This window comes from Schistocerca cancellata, chromosome 9 (genome assembly GCF_023864275.1).
Source record: "Schistocerca cancellata isolate TAMUIC-IGC-003103 chromosome 9, iqSchCanc2.1, whole genome shotgun sequence".
In the NCBI taxonomy this organism is placed as follows: domain Eukaryota; kingdom Metazoa; phylum Arthropoda; class Insecta; order Orthoptera; family Acrididae; genus Schistocerca; species Schistocerca cancellata.
The window spans coordinates 309,220,895-309,227,214 of NC_064634.1; positions in this window are offsets into that span (position 1 = coordinate 309,220,895).

Here is a 6,320-nt window from a genome sequence, read left to right on the forward strand (position 1 = left end):
GAAAACTTATTGAACCACTGCTTTAAGATAACAGTGTTTGTCAGATGACAGAGTGAGAAGATATTTCCAGTGAATCTCATCAAGGAAGTCTGTGTTCTCACATCATAAGATATATGTTCTACCTTAATTTTTGATAACATGTAATTTCACATTTCAGTTACAGCTCAGTGAAGCTCTTCTCATTATGCATCTAAAGTAATTGCACATTTTTAACAACTGAAAAGACTAGGGCTTTCATGAGAAAATGTTGTGTATTTTGTGACATGTAACATGTAATTTCACATTTCAGTTACAGCTCAGTGAGGCTCTTCTCATTATGCATCTAAAGTAATTGCACATTTTTAACAACTGAAAAGACTAGGGCTTTCATGAGAAAATGTTGTGTATTTTGTGACATGTAACATGTAATTTCACATTTCAGTTACAGCTCAGTGAAGCTCTTCTCATTATGCATCTAAAGTAATTGCACATTTTTAACAACTGAAAAGACTAGGGCTTTCATGAGAAAATGTTGTGTATTTTGTGGCAATTCCTTCACCTATAATTCAATAAATCTTAATGAGCATTGCATTTAAAAGCTCCAACATTTCTAATTTTTCAAGAAATTGCATTGAATATTCTGTCGCAATATTTATTTCTCAATTACCTGCTTAGATGGAAGAGAGAAAGGACCTGCATGAAGTTAGCTTTGTTTTCCTGAGGCACAGTATAGCCAACAGTTGCAATCATAAAAGCACAAAACCAACAATAAGCATAACTTGTTTCCACAGCACAATTTAGCAAGCTATGCAGTTAATAAATTATGCAGATACCTGAGATCTCAAACATATTCTGGAGATAAATAAATCATATTCACAATGAAATATCTATATCCAGACATGGCAAATCACAAAAAAATTATTCAAACTGTCACATATTCTCTCCCAACTACACTGAAGTGCCAACAGAACATGCATATTCAAATACAGAGATATGCAAACAGGCAGAATACGACACTGTGGTCAGCAACGCATGTGTAAGACAACAAGTGTCTGGCGCAGTTGCTATATCAGTTACTGCTGCTACAATTGCAGGTAAAGAGAGGTTACCAGAGAAAAATAAACTGCAGATGGAAACCTATGTCCAAAATTGTCATCAGTGAGCAAGATGGTAGCATTGGGTGTGCAAATGAATAGCATTCCTGTGAAAAATTAAAAAAAAATGATGGTAAAAGTAAAGTGTGTGTGAACTCTTTGATCTAAATTGTGAAGTGAGCCATTAGGCAAACAAAGGTGCACTCTTTTCTGCTTAAAAATTCAAACAAGTGGACTAAAATATCATATAAAAACAAAAAACTGAGCACATAAAATTGCCATAAAGGGAAAACATCAAACAACTCGTGCTTAAAAACAAATTTCAAGCTCTTTCCATGAATGAAGGGATTGAACCAAAACCAGTAAGTGGAAGTGAACATTCAAAACCACCATGTAGCGGCACCACCATTTAGGATGGGGCCAGTGACGCAGACCAAGGTGAACGGAGCATTGTATATGGCACCTCCTGACAGTCACCCACCCACTACGACTATGTCAACAGAATGATGAAACATCATCTAAATTTATTAATAGGAAAAACACTGGCAGTGAGAAGCTGTGCATACCATTAATTGCACATAATAAGAAATGAATGTGAAGGACACTGTTAACAAACATGTACACTCTTTGACATAAAACTCGACCGGCGGCCGGCCGCTTCAGAGGCTAAGTCCGCGCCGATCACGACATGGGACAAAAAAACTGGCCAACTCGCTAATTCTCTAAGTCCGGTTATCTGCACAATCTGGCAACACTGTAGACTGAGGCACTTCCTGGAGGAAAACTTGTCCCAAGATAGAGAGCCTCTAGGCTGATTACGCCTGTGGTCTAGCGGTAGCGTGCGTTGTTTCTGTTCATAATGTCAGTGGATCGAGAGCAGCTGGCATAAAATATTTTTACAGCCTCTTCTGTCTGAATGCTGAAGACGTGAATGTAATGGTAGCGCAGATTCAATCTATTTCGCTTTGTGACACACCGATATCAAAATTTTATCTAGTAACGATTTTGCGGCAGATTTCCTGCAGACTGTCCTCCTCTGGACGCCGTATGCGGCAAAGCTCTGGGATCCATTTTCTGGCTACTGGCAGCGGCCGTGGCGACAGCAGCGGCGCTGCACTCCCCCGTTCTTTATCGAAAGCGCCTGCTACCGCTCATCGCTTTTGATGATTTAAAACGCTTTATTATTAAATGTTGCTCCACAGAAAATTTCTACAATTTCCATTCACGCTCAAAAGCAACGGAGACAGATGCCCTGATTAGTAGGCGGGTAATCGGCAAGAGCTGAGTATGGCCCGAAATTAATTTTATGGACTGGGACGAAATTAAACCACCTCACTACATTCGATGAATTTATAAATGCTTCATACCTCGTTTCTTTTCCTTTCAAACTTAATTATTTGTGCAACTTTTGGTCAATGTTTGGATGTTTTCGTCAAGCCAGAGTGAGCGTCTGTGGTGTAAAGTGTATTACAGTTCTTGTTTCATTCCTTATGGTAAGTCTATGCGATAAACTGTGTGAATACCTTGCAATGCACGCTCTGTAGCAGTGCAGGCACACTGCACATTTGGAGTTCCATGTATGGGTTCATGAAGTATTTATTGTTGATCGGAAGTGATAATTAAGGTCATCAGATTTAAACCAGAAAAATTTGTCGTTTTGAAGGTTTCAGAGAACGGAAAGGAATTGCTAACGCCGGTGTTAGAAAACGTCTACAGTTAAATGCTATTGCAAAAATTTAGAAGATGGGAACTATATTAATGAACATGTGCACTTCATAAACAGCCTTCCGACATGTTAGACCTATATGACGAACAAAGCTCAAATTTATATCGTTGACAATCGGTTTGAATCTTTTCAGGACCTATTTTACAGTGAAGCACCTTGGAATTTGCAAAGCAGAAATCCATGATATTAACTTAATTTACTAAGTCGAAATCGGACGAAGATTGATGTTTAAAGGCATTCTTCAGATTTCGCATAAGAAATTTTTACTAACAGTTTGCAACTCCATTAATTAAAATGGAAAATAAAAGGTTGTAGTCAGCGGCTTCTACCGTGATTCGAACTTATAGTACAAGCACTGCAACGCACAAGGGAACCTCTGAGCTAACGACACACTGGCGGCCAGAGGCGGACTATAGTCACTGCGATGTTGCCTGAGCCTCAAAACGCAACCTTAAACACACAAACAGAGGAGGTGGAGATTACTGTTTTAACGTCCCGTCGACAACGATGTCATTAGAGACGGAGCACAAGCTCGGATTAGGGAAGGATGGGGAAGGAAATCGGCCGTGCCCTTCCTAAGGAACCATCCCGGCATTTGCCTGAAGCGATTTAGGGAAATCATTGAAAACCTAAATCAGGATGGCCGGGCGCGGGATTGCACCGTCGTCCTCCCGAATGCACACACAAACAGGTGTTACTTATGTGAAGAACGCCGTTCTTGGAGTCCAGAAATTAAATATACTTTCTAATTGTGTCAGCTTGCAGTGGATTATATCGTACGAGTCTTCGATGTGGAAAACGAATGTCAAGTGAATTTAGCGAGGTAACGCCGACCTACACCCGGAAGTAAATGCACTATCAGAGTGTTGACAAATACTTGCTACGACGCTGCCATTTCTCGGCTCTCTGACGAGGCAGCTCTTCAGCGAAATGCTTGCCGTGATTCTCCGATACGGTTCTTCAGAGTGGAGACGCTCGCGCACGTTTGATTTTTATGCGGCGTTCTCCCCTGATGGCCTTGTGGGCTATGTATACATATGAGACATTCAATTATCATTAATCAAGAATGATACAAGTTTCAGCTTCCGGCCTGGAAGAAGGCTGTTGACGCCGACATTATATCATTTCAACGTAGGGAAAGCAAAACGGATCATTCAATGTTTCTCATTCAACATAAAGCATGTGTGATAAATTTCCGTAACGTTCATAATCATCTAAAAATACAAACGAAGTAAAAATACACCGGAAGCTTATTCTAATTGAATATAATGTAAGATACCAAACGCTTTGCACCTCGATGTCGAATTTGTCCACTTGCAATCGTTTGCAGCATGCACATAGAATGTCATGATTACCACGAGAATGAAGAAATATGTTGGTAAGGATGGAAGCAAGAAGAGACGCAGTCAACAAATATCCTATTCCTCATGGCATTCATATCATTTGACACGTAAGAAGAGGTAAAGCGGGAATTTACTTTCGTTAACACGAAAGATATGCCGCACATATTGATAACGAGGAAGTCTGCGTCTTCATACGTTTCCTCCTTGAAATCTGTATGCTCTATTATATACTAAGTAGCCCGATCATTGTTTCAGTAATGTTACCCTCTTGTTTGACCCCGTAACGATGAACAGATTCCAAATGCATGTCTCTGCGTGAAAGTAGCTGTTCGAACCCTTCCTGGGTTGTTTTTTGTGTTTTATTGCTTGGAATTCCTGAAGCAGACCACTGTGCCTTCCCCCCTCGTGGGTTAGGTCTCAAAACTAAACCGCTTTGTATCCAATGGCATAATTTATTCATACAGCATCAGCATAAGACTCTTGAGAGTGAGAGAATGACAATAACAATCGTAACAAGAACAAGCAAATAATGAATGATGTTTATTCCAACGCGGAACGAGAATGGCTTTAAATATAAAAATCTATATCTATATCCATATCTATTGATCTTTGAGTTGGCACAATGCAAATATATTCTTAGCATTTAGTTACTGAATTTAGTTCTGGATGTTTGCAGAGAAAAGGAAAAGTCGGTACTTCTCGCTAGTGTAATATAATGTGAACCAGCAACTACCCTTTCCTTAGAACACGACTCAAGCAGGTCCTCAAGTAGGCACTGCTGCATTCTGTTCCCTGACATTGCTCTGATGACGGTTAATGCAGATAGTTCCGATTATGAAATACAAAACGTATTGCAGGTTAGTTCCTAGGATAGTAACATTAAATTTGCGTTGTAGACGTCACATGAACGTGACGACTATCCATATTACTCATCAATATAAAAAGACAATATTTTGGGAATTTAGCAGGATTACTCAAAATGAATTCTGAAATTGGGTGACTGACCGCACAGGTGCTAAACGTCGTCAAGAGTATACGATGTCCTAATCGCATTAGGAATATGAAGATCGTCTTCGACAGCTCGCAACTTTCACATTGCTATCTCCACCCTACTCCAGACAGCTCTCGGTGGAGTTGCACTACGTTGCCGATGTTATGGAAGGCCTTCAAACCGACAACAGACCACATATTGAAAAATACAAGCGAATTCTCTTGCAGCGTAAGCTTATTGTAACTAATCTAAAAATTATTGGAGAGGAACATTGTCCTATTCAAAAAAAGTAAACTGTTACACACTGTTGACGTCAAACGGACATTATCTATGTCCTGTCTTGTGTCCTACTCATCTATAATATCAAGTGTACTATGAAAATGATTATATATTATGGATTATAAGGTAATGCATTGATACCAGATGGTGAGGGCCGGCCGATGTGGCCGTGCGGTTCTAGGCGCTTCAGTTTGGAACCGCGTGACCGCTACGGTCGCAGGTTCGAATCCTGCCTCGGGCATGGATGTGTGTGATGTCCTTAGGTTGGTTAGGTTTAAGTAGTTCTAAGTTCTAGGGGACTGATGACCTTAGAAGTTAAGTCCCATAGTGCTCAGAGCCATTTGAACCATTTGAACTATTTAACACAAAATGACATTAAAAATTTAAGTTATTCACGAGCAGCTAGTTGAGAATATGTATGAACATTAAATGACACGACGAACCGTCTTGTTCTGCATATGGATTCAAACCCAGCTCATGCAGACTAAGCAAAGATTCCGTGACTGACGGAAACTAACAGTCATTCCTGATTAGGCATACAGAGAGCGATATACCTCGATTTTAGACAATATCAGTTAGCAAATATCAACTTTAAATTGCATAACGCAAACATTTTTAACAGACGCGAATTCCTACCCAGCATCTATTGTCCCTGTTAACGAACTACGAGAGATGTTAAATATTGCTTCTTCACAAGTAACTTACTTGAAATGCCGTGAGGTAAAGCTGTGTGTTGGACACGGATTCGAACCCGGAACCTAATCGGATTGCTATCGAAGCACAGTCAAATGTGACATATCGGAATTTCGCGGCAGTAACTAGATGTTTTAACTGAAATGACGAGACGAAACATTAATTTTTTCCTTCCCAGGACTCCAACCCGGCACCTATCGCTGTTATATTCTAGA